Genomic DNA, 21,656 nt, shown 5'->3' with positions numbered 1-21,656 from the left:
GACCCGGTGACTGCGTATCCGTCCACTGGCAATCCCAATTGCAAATTTACGTCTTCCAAAGTGATAGCACACTCTCCACATGGAAGATGGAATGTGTGCATCTCGGGTCTCCACCTCTCAATCAACGCACTGATGAGTTTCGGGTCCAACTTGCATCTCCAGCCTACCGCCGCCACGTGCCAAAAACCCGCTTCTCACAGGTAATTCTCTACCAACGGTAATAGAGGTCCATGCATATTACGGTTATAGCATTGCAATATCCGATCTACAGACTTTTATAAGAAATAATAAAATAAAAATTATTTAAAATTGCACAAATCAAAAAAATCTTAAATAATATTTAAAAATTAAATTTAACACTTATCATTTTCATTTGTCCGACGGATATGTGCTTGTTATCGAGACGAATTAATTCTCCGGCCATTGCTAACACGATCAAATTTTTATGATTTAAAAAAAATTAGCTGTTGCTGCTGTTCACGCAATTCTCCGGCCATTGCTAACACGATCAAATTTTTATGATTTAAAAAAAATTAGCTGTTGCTGCTGTTCACGCACGGGCAAAACGCTTCCTCAAGGAAGCGTTTTCTTTCCACATGGACAAAGCGCTTCCTTGAGGAAGCGTTTTCCTTCCTAGTCACCAGACAACGCGCTGACGTGGACGTGATTTCGAGAAATTGGGTAATTCCGGTAATTAATTTTTTACCGGGCTCATTTTAGTAATTTTTAAAAAAATAGGCTTTTATTAGTATTTTGCCCCAAATTTCATAATCTAATATAGGCTAACCCTTCTAGAAATGTTTCTAAGTTTATTATAATTTGGAACACTTGATGTTGTACGTCACATTAAATTAATGATTTTTATTTGAATTTAATTATTTTAAGATAAAAAATTTTAAAATTTTAAATAAAAATATTAATATTGATATAATATTAAACTATTAAAAAAATAAAGGTAACGTGGTATTTATATCCTTTCCCTCCTGTAGTGTTCCATCGCTTCACTGTTTTCCGTTTCTGTTTCAGTGGTGGTGATGGCGGAGCTAGTGTTCATCCCAATGCCTCGAATGGGCCATTTCGCATCTATGGTCGAACTGGCTCGGCTTTTGGTGGATCTCCATTCCGAACTCTCCATTACCGTCCTTATCTTGAAGTTAAACCCCGATGCACAAGTCGCTGCCTACATCCACTCTCTCACTGCCACTCGCATCAAATTCATCCACCTCCCTCAACCTGAAACCCAAAAAGATATCTCTTTCTCCAATCATATCAGTAATTTGTAAGCCCATGCACCCTTAGTCAAAGACGCTACCAAAAACATACTTCACCACTCCAGCTCTCGATTCATCGGGTTTGTTTTCGACTTGTTTCTAACTCCGTTCATCGATGTGGGAAACCAGTTGGGTGTTCCTAGTTATGTTTTCTACGCATCGAGTGCAGCTTTTCTCGGCTTTCAATCCCATGCACTAGCCCTTCAGGATGAGCAAAATGTTAACATCGTTGAGTTAAAGGACTCAGACACTGAGTTCACCATACCCTCCTATATCAACCCTGTTTCATCTAAACTCTTCCCCACTATTTTGCTCAATCCTGAATCTAATTCTATGGCGACTACCTTGGTAAGATGGCTCAGAAAAGCCAAGGGTATAATGATAAACACTTTTTGGGAGCTAGAATCTCATGCAATCAGTTCCCTTTCTAATGGTAGTGTTCCACCCGTTTATCCAGTGGGACCTATATTGGATCTCGAGCGTAAAAGTGAGGTCCATCAGAATTCTGATATCATGAAATGGTTGGATGAACAACCTCCTTCATCGGTGGTGTTTCTCTGCTTCGGGAGCGGGGGGAACTTCAACGAGGATCAAGTGAAAGAAATCGCCTCTGCACTGGAGCAGAGTGGGCACCGGTTCTTGTGGTCTTTACGCCAACCACCAGACCCATTCAAGGGCCCGATGGCAAGCCAAACTGACTACGATGACGCGTCGGAGATTTTGCCAGAAGGGTTTTTAGATCGGACGCATGGCATTGGTAAGATCATTGGTTGGGCACCGCAAGTGGCGATTCTAGGCCACCCGGCTATTGGAGGGTTCGTATCGCATTGCGGGTGGAACTCGATTCTGGAGAGTATATGGTTTGGTGTTCCGATTGCGACGTGGCCGCTTTACGCGGAGCAACAGCTGAATGCATTTAAACTAGTGACTGAGTTGGGAGTAGCAGTGGAGATTAAAATGGATTATAGGATAGAAGTTATAGGTAACGGTGAAGTTGAAATTTTGAGGGCCGAAACGATAGAGAAAGGAATTAGGTGCATGATGGACAAAGGTCGTGATGCTAGGAAAAGGGTGAAAGAGATAAGTGAAAAGATTAGGAGAGGCTTGATGGACGGAGGATCTTCGCACTCCACGATCCGAGATTTCATCAATGATGTCATGGGCAGTATGCCTAAGAAAAATTAGTAGCACTCACATAGATTGATAATATCTGTGTTTTATTTTTATTTTTCTCATTATTTAATAAGTATTCTTTTTTGAAGGTTTTGTCTTATCTTATACAAGTTTTTAGTCTTGCTCATGTATATACACTTGCTTTTGCAAGTATTTTTAGAGAAGAATTTGTCGTCCTCCTCTATAATTTGGAGATTCTCAATTTTTTGTTGATTTTACTTACCGCTTTAGACAATATGTCATGCTTAAATTATAATAAAGTTAATTATTAATGTAATATAATATTTCATTGTTGTTAAGGTTAAAACCTTTATATTATTGATGAAGTTTATCTTTCACCATCAATGACAAATATTTAATGATTTTTCTTTTTTAGATTAAATGCTGATGAATTAATTTCCCTATTCAAAAAAGAAAAGAAAAGAAAAGATTGTGCAAATTCGAGATTTATTAGATGGGAATAAATAAATTGGATACATGCCATCATTTTAACTCTTTTTCTCTCTTCCCCGTACAACTTACATCCTAATAATTCAAAACACATTCCATTTTTTAGATTTTCTTTTATATATTTAAAAGGTGATAACATTTTAGGGTAAATATATATTATTTGTATCAATCATGGTGGTCGGTTCTGTATGCGTTCTGGTCATACCAATTGATGCATACCGATGAAAGTTTTGGTCTGTACTAATTGTACCGGTTTATTTCGATCAGAATTAAAAATATAAATTTTAACTATTTATTATTGTGTTAAAGACTTAATTAGAATATATGGACCGCTAAAAAATATTACACTGAAAATTAAAGTATAATATTTTAATTTTTTGGGATATACTTTCACATTTAAAATATAAAAATTAAAATATAATAAAAAGCTCACTCACCTAATTATCAAAGAAAAAATTCTCACTCATCCTTTATCTTCTCTTTTATCGAAAAAATCCCTTGCCCTTCGGCTTCTTATTTTTGTTAATTTTAATTTATTGAATCATACATTTTATTTGCAAAATTTATTAATGAATATTTTATATAATTGATGGATATTTCATATTTAAAATCTATTCAGTATCATTTATTTGATATTTGTAAATATTTTTATACACATATATTAAATATTTTTAAAAAAAATCAATAAATTTAAAACAGTACACCGAAACAAATTGGTATAGGTATGTACCAGTTCTAGTAGAAAAACAGTGTGTCCACCAATGCGATACTGACTACCTTAGTTTCAATGTTCATTTTCGTATTTATGTTTTTTTTGTCCAAATTGGTATCTATGTTTGGTTTTCATTACACAAAATGGTACTTGAGGCTAATGTTGTTAACTTTTACCATGTGGTCCAATGAATATTTAAAATGTGACGTTGATGACGTATCTGAGAATTAAAAATTATTAAAAATCTACAATATTATTTATATGTAAAATTTATAATTTTCTATTCTTATAAAAATATATTTTGTAAAATTGATTAAAATAGATTTCATTAAAAAGACAAATTATTTCTAAAAATTAATTTACTTTAAAAGAAGTATACAACATATTTTTTATAAGAATGTCTATTTAGGTATAGAATGATATTTATTTCACATTCAAATGTCAGTCCACTTTCATGTTTGATAAAAAAATACATTCTATTTTTAAATTTTCAGTAACTATTTTTTCAAAAAGTTATAACTTTGGTGTAAGAAAATTTTCAACTTAAATCTTGTTTTGAAGATAAATACACTGAAGTGGAAAATCTTTTTTTTTTGTTTCAACTATGAAATTAAAGGTAAATCAGTAATTTTAAACAAAATAAAAAAACCTTTTAAATTTAATAATTTAAATTCTAACCACTAGGTTATTTTCTTTGGTTATTTTTATAAAAGACATTTGTTTCTTATACTTATTTTTATTTTTATAATTAAATTATAAAATATTTTATATGATTATTTTTAATTTTTAATGGTTTTTGAATGATGTCGTCATTATGATACTATAATCACCATGTATCAAATATTTACTGGACAATATAAAAGAATTAACACCATTAATATTATATAACAGAAATCAAACATAAATACCAATTCAAATAAAAATATATATTTATGTAACATTTTATTAGAAGTTTTGCCTCTCTAGGGCAAGTTTTGTTATGGCCAAGTGCACATTCTTGTGTTGCTAGGCAATTCATGTTTTGTTCTTTTTGTAATTATGAATCAATTATGATGTTTGTTTTGTGGGTTAACATCAGAGTTCTGATATCATGAAATGGTTGGATATCAATTATGATGTTCCTTTGCTTCGGGAGCTTCAACATATATAATGTGAAAGAGATGTTCTGGGTGGAGCAAAGTGGGAATCGAATTTTGGTCACTACACATTAGAGGTATGCATGAGTAGGATCGGGCCGGGCCGGGCCTGTTTCAATTAAAATTTTAGGCTCGTTTGTTAGGTCTGGGCTTGACCCAAAAAATGGGCCTAAAAATTTGTTCAAGCTCAACCCGGATAAAAATGTTAAAACTCGGGCTAGATCCGGCCCGCCCATATTATTTTTCATATTATTTTTTATATAATTTTAAAATATATATAATACATCAAAAATATTAAAAATATCAAAATAAATATTTTCAACAAATTGAAAATAAATTTTAAAAAATATGTATACTTAAATATCATTAAGATAGATGCAACTTAACAAGCAAATGCCTCTAAAATAATAACAAAATTAACAAATGTCTTTAAAATAATAACAAAATTAACAATAAAATAAGTTTTATACAATATCCAAACAATAACAACAAAATAGTAGCAACATAATAATAAAATGGTAGCAAAATAGGAAGAAAACAATAAGAAAATGATATTAAAAAACAAAAACAAAAAAAAAAGATTTTTTTGTCTTTTAGTGAATTCGGGCCGAGCCCGAGCCAAAAATTTCTTATCCGAGACCCAACTCGTTTTTTAAACGGGTTTTATTTTTTTGTCCAAGCCCATTTTTAGGCCTATATTTTTACCCAAACCCTGCAACATTTCAAGCGGACCTTCGAGCCGAGCTAAGTGGCCCAACCCATGAACAAGTCTACTACCCATCCAAGGTCTGACTGCAACCCCAACTGGAACGCATGACATAGGTAAAATTATTTGTTGGGCATCGCACGTAGGCCACCTAGCAATTCCAGAGTTTTTATTACACCAGTGTGGCTGCTTTACGCCGACTAACAGCTAAGTGGTGACAAGGTTGGGATTAGCGGTGGAGATTAAAAGGGATTATACGAAAAATGTTATAAATTAAATGTGTGATGAAGGAAAAACGTAGTGATGCTACGAAGAACGCTTTGATCAACAGTGAATATTCATCACCAAAATTTGATTCGATTTGATTTAATTTTTAAGTTTAATTTAAGTTAAATTTTAGATTCGAATAATTTAAATAATTTAAATTATTCAAATAATAAATTAGTGTAAACAGTTCTTATAAATTTTAAAAATGAGCATATTAGTCTTTCTCAACAAAATTTCAAATTCAAAATATTTTTAAAATTCTCAACTTTTATAAAAAATCCAAATTTTCATAAATATTTTTAAAATTCATAAAAATTTAAATAAATAAAAATTCTAAATAATACATAAAATTTTTGAAAATTTTAAAAATAATAATTTTGAGGATCTAAATAATTAATTTACCAATTCAAATTTATGTACTAAAGTATCTAGATATAGTACCAATAAAGGTCATTTTTTAAATTATTTACAGAAATTGGCCGTTTATAAAAATAATGACGGGTATGGACCGAAAACCCAAAAACGCGCTAACGTGGACGCGCTTTTAGGGGATATCATGGAAAAACGCTTTCATGTCAAAGCTTTTTTCCTTGTGTCAGGCAAAAGCGCGCTGACGTGGACGCGCTTTTGGCTGTGTAATCCTTAGTGGGTTATTCGCAAATTAGGGCCTAGGTTTAGAGTTTTGGGGTTTGATTAGGGTTTAGGAAATTTTAAATTAGGGTATTATGTTTTTAATTATTTAGGGTTTTAGGGTTTAAAGCTTTTTTCCTTGTGTCAGGCAAAAGCGCGCTGACGTGGACGCGCTTTTGGCTGTGTAATCCCTAGTGGGTTATTCGCAAATTAGGGCCTAGGTTTAAAGTTTTGGGGTTTGATTAGGGTTTAGGAAATTTTAAATTAGGGTATTATGTTTTTAATTATTTAGGGTTTTAGGGTTTAATTTTTGAAAAAAATTGAAAAAAATATATATGTTGCTACCCAAGATTGAACTAGGGACCTTTAGTGTGTAAGACTAACGTGATAACCACTACACAACAACAACCTATTGATTTTAAAATTGGAATTTAATTGTAATTATGTTTAGATTTATTTAAGAAGTCACATGATAATGAATGAAAGAGGATTAATATACTATTTGGTATTTAATTTTAACTTCAATATTTAATTTAGTATTTGAAGCCAACAAAAAATTAAACATTGCAAATCCTTTATCACTATCCCAATAGCTATTTGATGAGATTGAGTTAGATTGGTTTACGGTTTTTGTAAACATATGGCACGATCTAATCTAAATGAGAGTATATATTAATATGCGACGCTTTTTAATTTCGTTTATGGAGTTAAAAAACATTTACCACCAATTTATTAAATAATTATCATAACGTAACTATTTTATAAAACATTTTCTTCACTTGAATAACCAAATTATTAAACCTCAAACCTGGCGGAATGCATCAATTTTGTTTTAAAAGAAACGCGTCATTTGCCAATAACCTCGGTTGTGAAGGAGACATACTTCTGTTTGGTGGCACTATTCCCAAAACGAGCAACGAGTTATAAAGGTCAAATATAGGGAGGTCATGTATGGTGCCGGAAGGTATTGCAAGAAATTAATAAGGCTAAGGCGCGAGCCAATTCCATGCATGTAGCGTGCCACGATCGCGACAACCTATAGTTTTTGGTGAAGGAGCTCGACAGACCGAACCAAGGTATTGTCGATGGACAATATCATGTACACCTCAGAAATAGGACTTGCGACTGTGGGAGGCTTGATGCACCTCGTTATCCATGCGCTCATGTAATTGTAGCTTGTCAGAATCTCAGTTTGGATCCCATGAGCTATGTCGACGAAGTATACAAATTAGAATACATGTACAACGTGTGGAGACGCGTATTCCCACCAGTCCCAAATGAACGTAAGTGGTCATCTGTATCGCTTGCTCTGTTTAAGTTGTTACTGAATAGAGAATTGTCTTGCAAACCAAAACGTCCACCGTTCTCGACTAGAATACGTGATAATATGGATATCTGGAAAAGAACGAGCCAATAGAAGTTATGCGGGTGGTGTAGGAACCCGAGTCATAAAATGCCAACATGTCTACATTGAAAGAACTTCTAATTTATTAAATGAAACAATATAAAAATAATTTGTATAAAAATATTCAAAAGAACATCTATTTTATTAAATGAAACAATATAAAAATAATTTGTACAAAAATATTCAAAAATCGATGACGTAAAAATATTTTATTAAATCTATTTAATAATTGTAAAATCTAATATAAGTTTTACCTTGTTACGAGTGGGAATGTATATGGGTGGTTTACTCGAGGACGGAAAAATGGAAAGCGAAACTAAGCCCATGATTGTAGCAATAAGAGGCAACCTCCAATGTTGATTTTATTTGGTTGCGTTGCCCGATACATCTCCCGATACAATGTTGCCAACATGGTAGACCCCCAACTAAGTTCACCAGCTGCTCTAAAATCGATAAGTTTCAGCAGTCACCTTAGATGTACGAGGTTTCGTGACTTATCCGGCATCAGATAACCTTCGATGATCTGAAGGATGTACGCCGGAGCATATCGTACTCTTTGTACTTCGGTCAAATCATCCCTCGGCATTGGGAATTTCTCTCGTAACTAGCCCATAACGATCCGACCTCCATAAATAATATCTAGAATCGCACCCAAAAGATCGTAACATATGGCTCCCCAATCAGTAGATTGAGCGGACCTGGTGAGTACGGAGCCATCCATTAGTAAGCCCAACTGTAACTACACATCCTCCAAAGTGATAATACACTCCCCACATGGAAAATGGAACGTGTGCATCTCGGGTATCCACCTCTCCACAAACGTGCTATTGAGTTTTGGGTCCAACTTGCACCCTGGCCTATATGAGCCACGTGTCAAAAATTCGCTTCTCTCAAGTAATTTTCGATCAACGATGATGGAGGACCAGGTAGATTACGAATAAAACATTATAACACTCGATCTACCGACTATTATAAAAAAATATTAATTAAATTATAAAAATTAAATAAAAAATTAAATAATATTAAGAAAAATGAAATTAACCCTTATCATTTTCATTTGGTCGACGGAGATATGTTTATCATCGAGACGAATTAATTGCCGAACCATTGCTAACACGATCAAATTTCTTAGAAATTATAAAAAATAATAATACTAATTCAGACTAAAATAAAAAAAATTTAGATAGCTTTAAAGATTTTTTTTGAGAAATTTAGAGAGAAATTTGGAATTTGGTGTGAAAAAATGGGTTGTAGGGAGTTTTTATACTTTTTTTCCCGACCGTTGGACCTACGGTCAGATTTTTAAATGGCCGTTGGAGGTGACCGTTGGGGGATTACAAGGTCAAAAATGCGTCCTCATCAATGCGCTTTTGCTTGACACAAAAAAAACGTTGACGTGGAAGCGTGTTTCTGGGATATCCCCTAATAACGTGTCTACGTCAATGCGTTTTTGAGTTTTCAGTCCATACCCGTCATTATTTTTAGAAACGGTCTATTTCCGTAAATAATTTTGGAAATACATGAAATGACCCACAGTCGCAAGTCCTATTTCTGAGGTGTACACGATATTGTCCGTCGACAATACCTTGGTTCAGTTTGTCGAGCTCTGTCACCCAAAACTATAGGTTGTCGCGATCGTGACACACTACATGCATGGAATTGGCTCGCGCCTTAGCCTTATTAATTTCTTGCAATACCTTCCGGCACCATATATGGCCTCCCTGTATTTGACATTTATAACTCGCTACTCGTTTTGGGAATAGTGCCTCCAAACGGAAGTATGTCTCCTTCACAACTGAGGTTATTGGCAAATGACGCGTTTCTTTTAAAACAAAATTGATGCATTCCGCCAGGTTTGAGGTTTAATAAATTTGTTATTCAAGTGAAGAAAATGTTTTATAAAGTAGTTACGTTATGATAATTATTTAATAAATTGGTGGTGAATTTTTTTTAACTCCATAAACGAAATTAAAAAGCGCCGCATATTAATATATACTCTCATTTAGATTAGATCGTGCCATATGTTTACAAAAACCGTAAACCAATCTAACTCAATCTCATTAAATAGCTATTGGTATAGTGATAAATGATTTGCAATGTTTAATTTTTTGTTGACTTCAAATACTAAATTGAATACTAAAGTTAAAATTAAATACCAAATAGTATATTAACCCTCTTTCATTCATTATCATGTGACTTCTTAAATAAATCTAAACATAATTACAATTAAATTCCAATTTTAAAATCAATAGGTTGCTGTGGTGTAGTGGTTATCACGTTAGTCTTACACACTAAAGGTCCCCCGTTCAATCCTGGGTAGCAACATATATATTTTTTCTAGGTCCTTTTCAAGAAATTAAACCCTAAAACCTTAAACAATTAAAAACCTAATACCCTAATTTAAATTTTCTTAAACCCTAATCAAACCCAAAACTCTAAACCTAGGCTCTAATTTGCAAATAACCCACTGGGGATTGCACTGCTAAAAGCACATCCTCGTTAGCGCTTTTTACTAAAGTGCGTCCATGTCAGCGTGTTTTTACCTAACACAAAAAAAACAAGTGCTGACGTGCAAACGCGTCCACTCAACATGTTTTTGGATTTTCGGTCTATACAAGTCATTATTTTTAGAAACGACCCATTTCTGAAAATAATTTCGGAACTGGGCCTTTATTGGTACTAAACCCATTTTTTATAGCTTGTATTTGAAAAAAAGTGTATCTTTGTGTTGTTGAAAAAAAAAAGGTTAAAATTTTCACCTCCTTAGAAACCAAAAGCGATATTTAACTTTCATCTTTTCAAATATCTAAAATCTATACAATTTTTATCACCATTTCATCCTTTGATTTTCATTAGTAGTAATCGTCTTCTCTAACGTGAGGGTACTTAAATCCATTGAAGCATCTAAATTATAAGAGACCGCAACTTTTATTAATTTATGTAAGTGTTTTGAAAGTTTTCGAAAAAAAAATAGATGTGTATTTTTTAATAAACTCAAATAATCTATTTATGAAAAAAAATTCAAACATAAACTATTTTTATTCTATATGTAATTGGAAAAAATGAAATTCTTGATGTTGTTTTTATAAAAGTATATAAGGATGGATTTTTAAAATTAAAAGCTGTGATTTTTCTGTGAGAAATTTAAATCTCAATGAAATACCAAATTTGTCAAAAGCTTGTCCTGAATCTTTTTTAAAAACATGTTGAAGTATGTATATTTCTTTGAAAAAAATAATCAGGTTTGATGTACTTATATTAATTTTTAATTATTGTACATATTTAGTAAATGATTATTTGTAGAAGCATTTATGGTATAAACAATTATTTAATTAATTAAGCATAAGAATAATTTTTAAAAAATATTATAATCATTTTCATCTTTTAATTAAAAATATTTAATAATATAGAAAACCATATATGATTATTGTAAAGTACTATACAATTAATTTTTTATATTAATTGTGTTATTTATAAAATAATGATAATAATGGTATTTATTAATGAATTTTTTTTGTGTAAATGATAAGAGGAGGGCAAAACCCTAACAACAATGCAACTAACGCAACTCGAATCAATGTCACACTTAGGTCGGTAAATATCTTGACCATCAAATTAAGTTCATTTACTTTTTTTTTATAATTATTTCATGAAAATGAGTAAATTAAAAATATATTAAAAAGATGTGTGCCTAAAATTCAACATTAATATTTAAAAAATATATTGGGCCAGTTATTTAAAGAAATGCCCTTATCTTCGGTTTGATCCACCTGCCTTGAACACTACCTTAGGCCCAGCATTAATCAAGAGCCTCTTCTACTCCCATTACCGATTGATCGTCTTTATCATCAATGAGAAATCATCTAGGGACCAAAATTTTCATTTTCCACCTGATGATTAACTACCAAAAATGATGATTGTCGCAAGCTAAACCCGCTCAACTTCTACAGCTACTTTCACATTCTTGTGAGCAGTCGAACAAACACCATCAAAACAAACGACTATCAATCATAATCTTCACCATACCTTCTTATCTTAACCTTGTTTCATCTAAACTTTTTCCCACTGTTATGCTCAAACCTAAATCTCTTCCTATGGTGAACAACTTGGTAAGAAGGCTAAGAAAGGCCAAGGGTATAATGATGAACACGTTTTGGGAGCTGGAATCCCATGCAGTCAGTTCCCTTTTTTATGGTGGGAAGTATATAGGATCTCGATAATGAAAGTGAGGTCCATCAGAGTTCTGATATCATGAAATGGCTGGATGAACAACCTATTTCATCTGCGGTGTTTCTCTACTTCGGGAGCGGGGGGAGTTTTAATGGGGATCAAGTGAAAGAGATCATTTGTGCACTGGAACAAAGTGGGCATCGGTTCTTGTGGTCACTACAACCCCCAAACCCATCCAAGAGTTCAATGGCAAGCCTAACTGATTATGTAGTGCCCCAAAACTCGGCCTAGAAGTTAGACCAAATCCTGGAGGTTACATTGATCATCGACGTGATCGTAGGAAAGTTTTACAAAACAAATTATATCAAATTCCATTACATACATATTTATCCCTTTACGAACCAAGAAAATTTAATCTTCTAGATCTCAATCAGAAAATAAAACAGATAAGTTTAATTTATGAAAAAAGTAAGATTTACGAGAAAAATAAAAAAAACAAAAATTGTACCACAGATTTTATAAAACCTTACAGTTCAAGACCGTATAACAAAATGGAAACTGAAAAGAAGAACTGTTAATTTATTTTTAACCGCGACCGTTCGAGACCTCTGCATACTGAGTCTAGCGTCAGAATTTAGAAATGTACCTGCAAGGGAAACTGAGGGGGGTGAGCTACACAAGCTCAGTATGAGTTCGAATCTAAACATAAGAAGCAAAAAGATGAAGAAACAAACCAGAATGCTCTCAAAACATTACCCGAACAACCGATCAGAAATAAAAAATACGGATACAAAACTCACAAGTCGCGTTTACAAAGTTCCAATCACACCCAATCACACACAATAATTACCCAACGTTCAGACAAACAACATGTAATTAAGATCATCATTTAGACAAACAACATGTAAACAGATGCAAATGGTATGTAACAAGTTAGAAAGTAATCTCACCCATCCAGCCAAACACCTCTCCATCCCCTAATCATACCCCAAAAAGGCTAACTAAGCTCATCCAACCATGCACACCACATAGGACCTCGAAAGGCCCATCCAACCCTACACACCAAGTATGTGGACTAAGCCACTCAAATGTTAATATGCAGCAAAGCTGACATATATGACGTACTGTGCGGTAAACCGATATACAGACGTATTGCAGTTGAAACTGCAAAAACAAATCTGACTCCTTTCTCTTCGCAACCCAATCTAAAAAGATTAATGCAAATGAAAAATGCACACCTTTTGAAGATAGACTTACAGAAGCAGAGTACGAAATCAGAAATGCACACATTCAAATCACTCCAGGTTCAGAATCAAGTATCACAATACAGAATTATTAGGCAACATCGCAATGACGAATCATTATATTAGTGTAACGATTACAAAAAACTCGTAAGTCCTAGCCAAACAGAGTCCCAACCACCCTTACTAAGACCTAACTGAGGTTCGGAACCCACAAGATCACAAACAAGTCAAAAATAGACACAATACAAAAATTGGCGACATAAGGCCACACGTCCGTGTGAGTAGCCCGTGTAACTCACTGTCCAAAAGTGCTAAAAATTAAGAGCAGAGAAGACACAATCGTGTGGAGATCTCACACGTCCGTGTGGGAACATATGCCCGTGTGGTCAGGCCGTGTGACACCACAATTCATCAAAAACCCTAAATTCCCAAACGCACACGCGCGTGTACCCAAGAGAGATGGCCATGTAAAAATCGACTAATTTTTCCAAATCAGCCACACGATCGTCTGCCATGGCCGTGTGGCACCTAATCCTGCCCAGAAACCCTAATTCCCAAATCTACACTACCATGTGAACTACCCATGTTGGGGCACATGCCCGTGTGGCCACTCGTGTGGTCACGAAACCACACCAGAACTAACTGTAGAACGTGACTTTGCTCTCGAGACGCTACCCAACCATTGTTAATCTAGTAACACACCAAAAACCCATAGTATTTCAAGGTAAATCGTAATAGTTGACACTTCGAATGGTAATTTTTCAAAGATACACCAATTATATCAAATTTCATTGAACTAAATCAAAATTTCGTCAATGAAAAGAAAGTGTTACCGAACCCACACCTGAATTCGCGATTCCAAACACGAAAGAAGATTGGAACGCCTCCTCAACACAATTTTGAAATCTTAATTACACAAACAAGAACCAATATCATCACCATACCAATCTAACACATATAAAACCTAAAATTACTTTACCAAAAACCTACACCACTTACCTCTACTCAAAACCTTGAACTACCCAAAAACCATCAACGAAAATTAAAGAAGATAACTTAATTGCAGAGAAATGTATAATTTTTAAAACCCGAAGAAAAATAAAAAGAAGAGAAGAAAAATAAAAACTAACAAGAGAGAGTAGGGAGAGAAACAACAGAACGTGAAAGTGATCTTGGGAAGTCTTATCCAAAATCAAAAAAAAATAATTAAAATTAAAATAGGTATTTTGGACGTTACAACAAAACTAAATTAAAATTATTTCCCCAAACCACACACATGATGGCTCGAACTCAAAACCCAAAGGTACACAAACACACAACAAACCACCAGACCAACAAGCCCATTTTGACACTAAACCGTAAACATGACTTCAAATACCCGAACTAGCCACTGACCCTACCTACAAATCACAAAACTTCTAACCTCAAATTCCAAGGAGTTACAGATTATGACGACGCATCGGAGGTTTTACTAGAAGGGTTTTTAGATCGGACGCATAACATAGGTAAGATCATTGGTTGGGCACTGCAAATAGCGATTTTGGGCCACTCAACGATTGGAGGGTTCATATCGCACTGTGGGTGGAACTCGACGATAGAAAGTATATTGTTCGGAGTTCCGATGGTGACGTGGCCACTTTATGTATAGCAATAGCTGAACGCGTTTGAATTGGTGAGGGAGTTGGGATTAGCAGTGGAAATTAACATGGATTCTAGGAGATATGTTATAAGTAGGGGTGAACTTGAAATAGTGAGGGCTGAGACGATAAAGAAAGGAATCTAGTGTGTGATGGAGCAGAATAGTGATGTTAGAAAGAGGGTAAAAGAGATGAGTGAAGAGAGTAGGAAAGCTTTGATCGACAATGGATATTCACACTCCACAATACGTGATTTCATCAATGATGTTATAGACAATGTTTAAGAAAAATTAGTAGAATTAACGATGGATCCATGAAATATGCTTAAAAAAGGACTGTGTATTTGGCCTATAGACAGACCAAAACCATTGCATCAGCAACACGGTTCCTTTTTTTAAATAAATATTTTACCTTAACGTCTTAACTCCACTGTATAGCTCAGAACACAACATTTCCTTGCCCGTTCACCATTTGGACAATTGACATATCATCCAACTCCAAGATCACTTGCCTAGCTCTCAGTTGCCAAGCATGAACAAGCCTATCATATGCACCCCAATCCTCCTACAAAGTTCGATCATTCAGCCTATTTGACAATCCCGAGTATTGTTGGAAAAATTTTATTTTTATGGAACTTTGAGGCATATTCTTAATAGGTAAAAGTGGATAGTTGAATCATAAAATTATGGTTTCATATTCTACTTCATGAGACCTTTACAACGGTATATCATATGCTCAAAATGGTTGAGTGATGAATGAGAACTTGATGCTCAAAGTAAGCTACTTGGAAATATTTGTTGAGGAAAAGTAAAGGCTTAGATCCCACATTGGTTAAATACAAAGTGTGAAATGTGTTTGTATATGGGAACCCTCTAAAAAAGTGATTGAATGACTAAGTTTAGAACATTGTCTCAAGCGCAAAGGGGTGTAGGTCCAAACCTGACAGGGTTGGGGCGCACCCGCACGACGTTGACGATGCAAAACATCCGGACCGGTTGGGTTTGTAGATATTTTAGCCCAACACGAAATTATTTTTTCCTCAGTAGACATAATCTGCTTATATAAGGACACTTATCTTGTTTATTTGATTCCAATCAATTTGATTTAATTTTTTAATCAAATTGATTTACTGGCTCTTTAATGACAGATTTTGTGGAAATTTTCCAAAATTCCAACATTCTCAATTCCTATAAAAGGCTATGAATTCTGAAGGTTTTTATACACTCCCTATTCTCTCACACCGAAATTTTGTTGCTCTCATAAACTCTTCTTTTCTTCTCCGTATTTTTCAAACGTTCCGATGATAGAAAAATGTATCATTTGTGCTGCTGCTTTGATCATTAAATTGTTGTATCTTGGGAGACATTCATCCATCTCCAAGTACCATAGGAGCGGCTGAATTTGTCTTAAGGAAATTGTGTTTCACAAGCCTCAACATTTAGTAAAATCTCTATTCTTATTTTCGATTTCAATTTTTGTTATGGTTTTGATTGATTTTCGTATTTGACGAATTAAATATAAATTATTCTATTTATATTTTATTTTATATATGAATATTTATTTATTATATTTATCTATTTTGTTCACTAACGTGTGCTGTCCAACAAGAGTATCACCACCAGTCGCAACCATTTCATCATCACTCCGTACAACCCCATCAGTGTTCACTTTGCACCAACCCATAGCCAGTCGTTCCCATTGTACCTTTATTATGGTATCTTATTAATTCCTAGCCACTCATAATTAAAATCTCAATCATTCATCAATTAAACCAAACAGAACCAATAATTAAACTTGCATCATAAATCATACTCAACAAAAGATCACATCCACTAATTAAATCATGCCATATATCACAACAATCAAAATATATATTAAAGACAAATAATATAGCCACACAAACCTACTTTTAAGAAAATTCATCCTATAAACAAAATTTAAAAAATTAAATCATTAACAAATTAAATCTTCACGATGCAAGGGTAATAATAATAATAAGGTTTAAAAGTCAAAGATGCGCTGTGAACTAATTAAAATTTGACTAAGGTAAGTGTACATCAATTAATAGTATAGTTACAGTGAGTAAAGATATTGTTCCCACGAAGAGTAAAAGTACTAGTAAATACCGTTTTTCTATTATTTAATCGATAAATTGAATGATTGATTGAAAACTAAAATTAACTAAATTAATAGATAACAAACACGACAAATAAAAATTCAAGAAAATACTAAAATAATAACCAAGAAGCGAAACAATACCCAAGAAAGAATTCACCTAGATTTCATCTATCACTATCAATCTAAATTACGCAATTTAGTTACTTAGTATCTTAATCCCTAGAAATCCATAAATTATGCTAATATTTCTTTCGAGAGTAAGAGCAATTGACTCTAAGTTGATTAATTGAAATTTCTTTCCAATTGAAACCATGATTATCACATTAACTCGATTTATGGATTCCCCTATTAGATTTGACTCTAATCCGGTAGATTTATGTCATTTTATTTTTAGGATTGCATGCAACTCCACTCAATTACACTAGATCTACTCTTAAACAGGGTCTATTCCTCCTCTAATTTAAGCACATCAAATATGGATCAATAATCTAGAACTATCAAACCAAGAATTAAGGACATATAATTGAGAACAAGATCTAAGTTTTTATTGCGTAAAATAAAAATCAAAAGATAGAATTCATCATAGGGTTCATCTCCCTAGGTATTTAGAAAATTAGTTCATGCTTAAAAATAAAAACATCCAAAACACGGTATAATCGAAAGAAATAAAGAAACTCATGTTAATTTCCTAAGAAATCAATCGGAATATTCAATCTTAACGGAAATCTGCTTTAGAATCAGCTTCAATGGTGTTTTCCGACTTGTTTTCTTGAATATTCTATGATGGCTCTCTCATATCTTCTTATTTTTGTCATATATATGCCTTAAAATACCCGAAAAACCTAAAAATTATAATTTTTTGTTGTTCAGAGTGCGAATTCACGCAATTGACATGACTTGCCACATGGCCATGTGGCCAAGCTATGTGGAAGGGGTTAGCTCGTATGGCTCTTGTACCTTACTCTAATTTTCTAGTTTTCACTCATTTTTCGCTCATTTTACTCCCAAATGTTCTCCTAAGTATAAAAACATGAATTTAAAGGATTAGGAGCATAAAATTCACCATTAACATGAAATAATCACCCAAAAACGTATTAAGAATGAGATTAAAACATGTTACTTTTAGCAAAAAATTTAATAAAGTAATTGAACCCTTCAAAAATGATCTTATTGAACCCTTAATGACAAAAAAATCAACAAATTTCATTAACGAAAATTGTCAGTTAATCGATTTGACTGTTAGTGGTGCTAACCTGACAAACAACACTAACTCACTACACCAAAATAGGCTTTTAGCGGCGCTTTTTAAGGCCTTTGGCGGCGCTTTTTAGCGCTGCTAAAAGTATTTGCGGCGCTTTGATAAGCGCCGGAAAAAACGCCGCTGACGACAGTGTCGCTAACTTTAGCGGCGCTCTTCCCACGAACGCCGCTAAAGACCAGAACCTTTAGCGACGCTTTTCCCACAAACGCCGCTAAAGACCAGGACCTTTAGCGGCGCTTTTCCCAAAAACGCTGCTAAAGACAATGACCTTTAGCAGCGCTTTTCCCACAAACGCCGCTAAAGACCAAGACCTTTAGCGGCGCTTTTCCCTGAAACGCCGCTAAAAAACAAGACCTTTAGCGACGCTTTCTCCAAAAATGCCACTAAAGGTCACGAAAAATAAAAAAAAATTATAAAAACGCCACTCCATTCTTTAGATTTGCTCCATTCCTATCCTAAATTATTATAAAAACGCCAATCCCTTTACTTGCTTAAACAAATCATTTAGAACTGTTATCAGTACACACATCATTCTTTGGTTAAATATTGCAGCAACAGCAAAAGTGAGATTCCACCAATTAAGAAATGTATGATTTAATTTGAAGACGTATTAAAATGGAAATTCATGAACAAGAAGATAAATGTTTTTCACTATATCTCATGCAGCAAGTCAAATTGCCTTTGATTACATAACATTCCTTTCAATTTTTTTTTAAAAAAAATTGAAACTAGTTCATATCAACTTGCTCAAGTTGAATCTATAAATTGCAGATCAACACCTTATTTGAACTTACAATTCTAGGAAAGCATAAAATGTAGTTCCATGAGCATGCATTTAAAGTAGCAAAAAAATTATCGACACGGTGGATGTCCAAGCTCCAAATCTAGCTCTTGTGTGTCACTTGATTCTGAATTTTGACTACTCGATCCCAATAAGTTGCTGAGATGTTTCTTGCTCCTTGAATGTGAATCCTATAAGAATGTAAGGAACTAAAACAAGTTAAATTTTAAAACACAATCATCACATAGCACATAAACTAAAAAAAGGAAGGGACTTGTGTGTAGCAACCTCAACATGTAGGTTTAAAAGTTGTGGTCATATTTGGTTGTGCAAAATGTTGGGTGTCTAAGAAGCCACTGCTTGGCTGGGAACCATATCTGATGTTTTCCCTTTGATCGTATTCTCCAACCCCCATCTGTAATAATATATAATTGTAGTATTTGATTTCATTAATATAGTTATTGATGCATAAGGAAATGGGGGAGGTGACAATGGAAAGTAGCACTTTAACACTTCAATTTACAGCGATAAAACATCTCAATTTGCAGCACTTAAACATATCAATTAACAACATTTATACACCTGAATTACAACGATAAAACATCTCAATTTCCAGCAACTAAATACTTCAATATGCAGCACTTAAACACTTCAATTTACAACATTTAAACACTTAAATTTGCAGCACTTAACATATCAATTAACAACATTTATACACCTCAAATACAGCGATAAAACATCTCAATTTCCAGCAACTAAACACTTCAATTTGCAGCACTTAAACACTTCAATTTACAACATTTAAACACTTAAATTTGCAGGACTTAAACATATCAATTAACAACATTTATACACCTCAATTACAGCAATAAAACATCTCAATTTCCAGCAACTAAATACTTCAATTTGCAGCACTTAAACACTTCAATTTGCAGCACTATCAAATTTTGGCATCAACTGACATTGTCCCAACATCCAAAACAAACTTAAAGAAGTATATAATTATCATGTAAAAGAAAATATTCATCAAAGTATCTACCTCTCTCAACTCCTACCCTTAACAAAATTTTGACGTGGGATGGTGGAGTGATCTGTTTTGATAGTTGGAGAATTTACTAAAATGATTAATTATATAAGGATAATTATTTATAGTAAAATTTAATAATTTTATAATTCTACATTTGATTAAAGAGTGATTTAATAAAAAGTACATAAAAAAGCAGCAGAATCTATCAATAATTAAAACTTTTATTCTCTTTATTTGGCACAATACAATATAAAAAGCATATATAAATATATGAATGTAGAGGCATATATAAAAGCATATATAAATATATGTATGTCACGAAACTATATTCATTTATGTAGAGGCAAGTCTTTAATATATAACTATGGAATCATCAAGAAATGCTTCTCTTTTCTTGGAAAAAAAATAAGTATCAAACTTTCAGAAGTTAGATAATTGCTTACTCGGGACCACCGAAACCCATATTCTTTCCCAAAGCTCCATTATTCTTCACCACAACAAGCTTATCCAAAAGCTGCTTAGATTCAAAGAATATCCGCTTCAAGACGTAAAGAATCCAAACAAATTATACAAGTTTGAACTCTAATGTCTTGTTATATTTTTCTTGATGCTATATTTGGAATACAATAAATTCACAAGTAGAAGAATAATGAGAAAATATTACCACAAGACATAGGTGCAAAGTTATCATAAGGAACAACAAGCAATTCATCACTTGCACTGCATTCGCTCTCACTTGTGCTCTCTATTTGGTCCATTTAATCAAATATCGAATTTCAAGTAAACCAGACAATTGGAAATAGTTCCAATAACAAAACAAAGAACAGAAGAAACAATGCAACAGCAAACCATGAAAACTCAACTCGTATAAAATAGACAAACTTCAGAGCAAGAATTCCAGACAGAGACTACAAAACCCAACTTGTTGTGTTCAATGATCCAAGATACTTAACAATGTTTTTATGATTCAAATTCTACAAATAATTCAAATAAGATACCAAAACCCAACTTATTACCATCAGCAATGAGACCAGCAGTAGTAACTAACTACCATGAATTTTAAACTAAAATATAAGATTTGTTACCAGTAGATAACAAAGGAACAGAGTCATTCGGTGGTAGGAGTACTATCAGAAAAGCAAAATATCTCTACTTACAAAGAAGTCAATGAGGTTAGATTTCCTAAACTGGATGGTATTGGACCTTCAAAAGAGTTCCCTTGAAATCTCCTATATAAACATTAGGGAGTCTTTCTTACACAGTTCGCAGTTCTTTAAGTTTAGCAAATGTTGAGGGGATCTCACCACTTAATGCACAACTATTAATGTATCGGCCAAATTCATAAACCAATTGTTGTTATAATTTCAAGGGTGACTTGTAAAGACAATCATGTACAGGCCCTACAAAGAACTAAAGAAAGTTAGAACTTACAATTCTCCAAGTTCGTATAGAGGAAGTGCAACAGAAATTTACAAATGAAAATAAATATGTTACTTTATTTTAGCATCAAAAAAGAAATAGTTTTTCATTTAGTAAATGGTTGGCCGGCCAAGATTTCTCATCCCCTCTTATCCCCTCTTATCTCTAATCCCTCATCAAAGCTTTTCCTATATGATAATAAAAGTAGGTATATGTACATACATCATGAAGTGAACCTTGATATTCAAC

At 33.4% G+C, this 21,656-nt stretch overlaps 1 long non-coding RNA gene, 2 other non-coding genes and 2 pseudogenes across 3 annotated transcripts; 3 read left to right on the top strand and 2 right to left on the bottom strand.

Annotated features, from left to right (window-relative positions):
* The first annotated feature begins 985 nt into the window (after nt 1-985).
* Nucleotides 986-2,646, top strand: LOC105796981 (anthocyanidin 3-O-glucosyltransferase 2-like; annotated as a pseudogene).
* Nucleotides 2,647-6,681: 4,035 nt separating this feature from the next.
* On the bottom strand, nt 6,682-6,754 carry TRNAV-UAC (transfer RNA valine (anticodon UAC)). The gene has a single exon. It is a non-coding gene; the product is annotated as a tRNA-Val (tRNA).
* A 3,248-nt stretch (nt 6,755-10,002) lies between these two features.
* Nucleotides 10,003-10,075, top strand: TRNAV-UAC (transfer RNA valine (anticodon UAC)). Its single transcript has one exon. It is a non-coding gene; the product is annotated as a tRNA-Val (tRNA).
* A 1,769-nt stretch (nt 10,076-11,844) lies between these two features.
* LOC105795654 (anthocyanidin 3-O-glucosyltransferase 6-like) lies at nt 11,845-15,085 on the top strand (annotated as a pseudogene).
* Nucleotides 15,086-19,055: 3,970 nt separating this feature from the next.
* LOC105796978 (uncharacterized) lies at nt 19,056-20,510 on the bottom strand. Its single transcript, XR_008194049.1, has 3 exons — nt 20,432-20,510; nt 19,250-19,376; nt 19,056-19,152 (listed from the first exon to the last, which is right to left on the bottom strand). It is a non-coding gene; the product is annotated as an uncharacterized LOC105796978 (long non-coding RNA).
* Between the last annotated feature and the right edge of the window lie 1,146 nt (nt 20,511-21,656).

The sequence above is a fragment of the Gossypium raimondii genome, chromosome 3 (assembly GCF_025698545.1).
Source record: "Gossypium raimondii isolate GPD5lz chromosome 3, ASM2569854v1, whole genome shotgun sequence".
In the NCBI taxonomy this organism is placed as follows: Eukaryota; Viridiplantae; Streptophyta; class Magnoliopsida; order Malvales; family Malvaceae; genus Gossypium; species Gossypium raimondii.
Note: the sequence above shows the minus strand (reverse complement) of the source record. Positions and strands in the feature narration are given on the sequence as shown.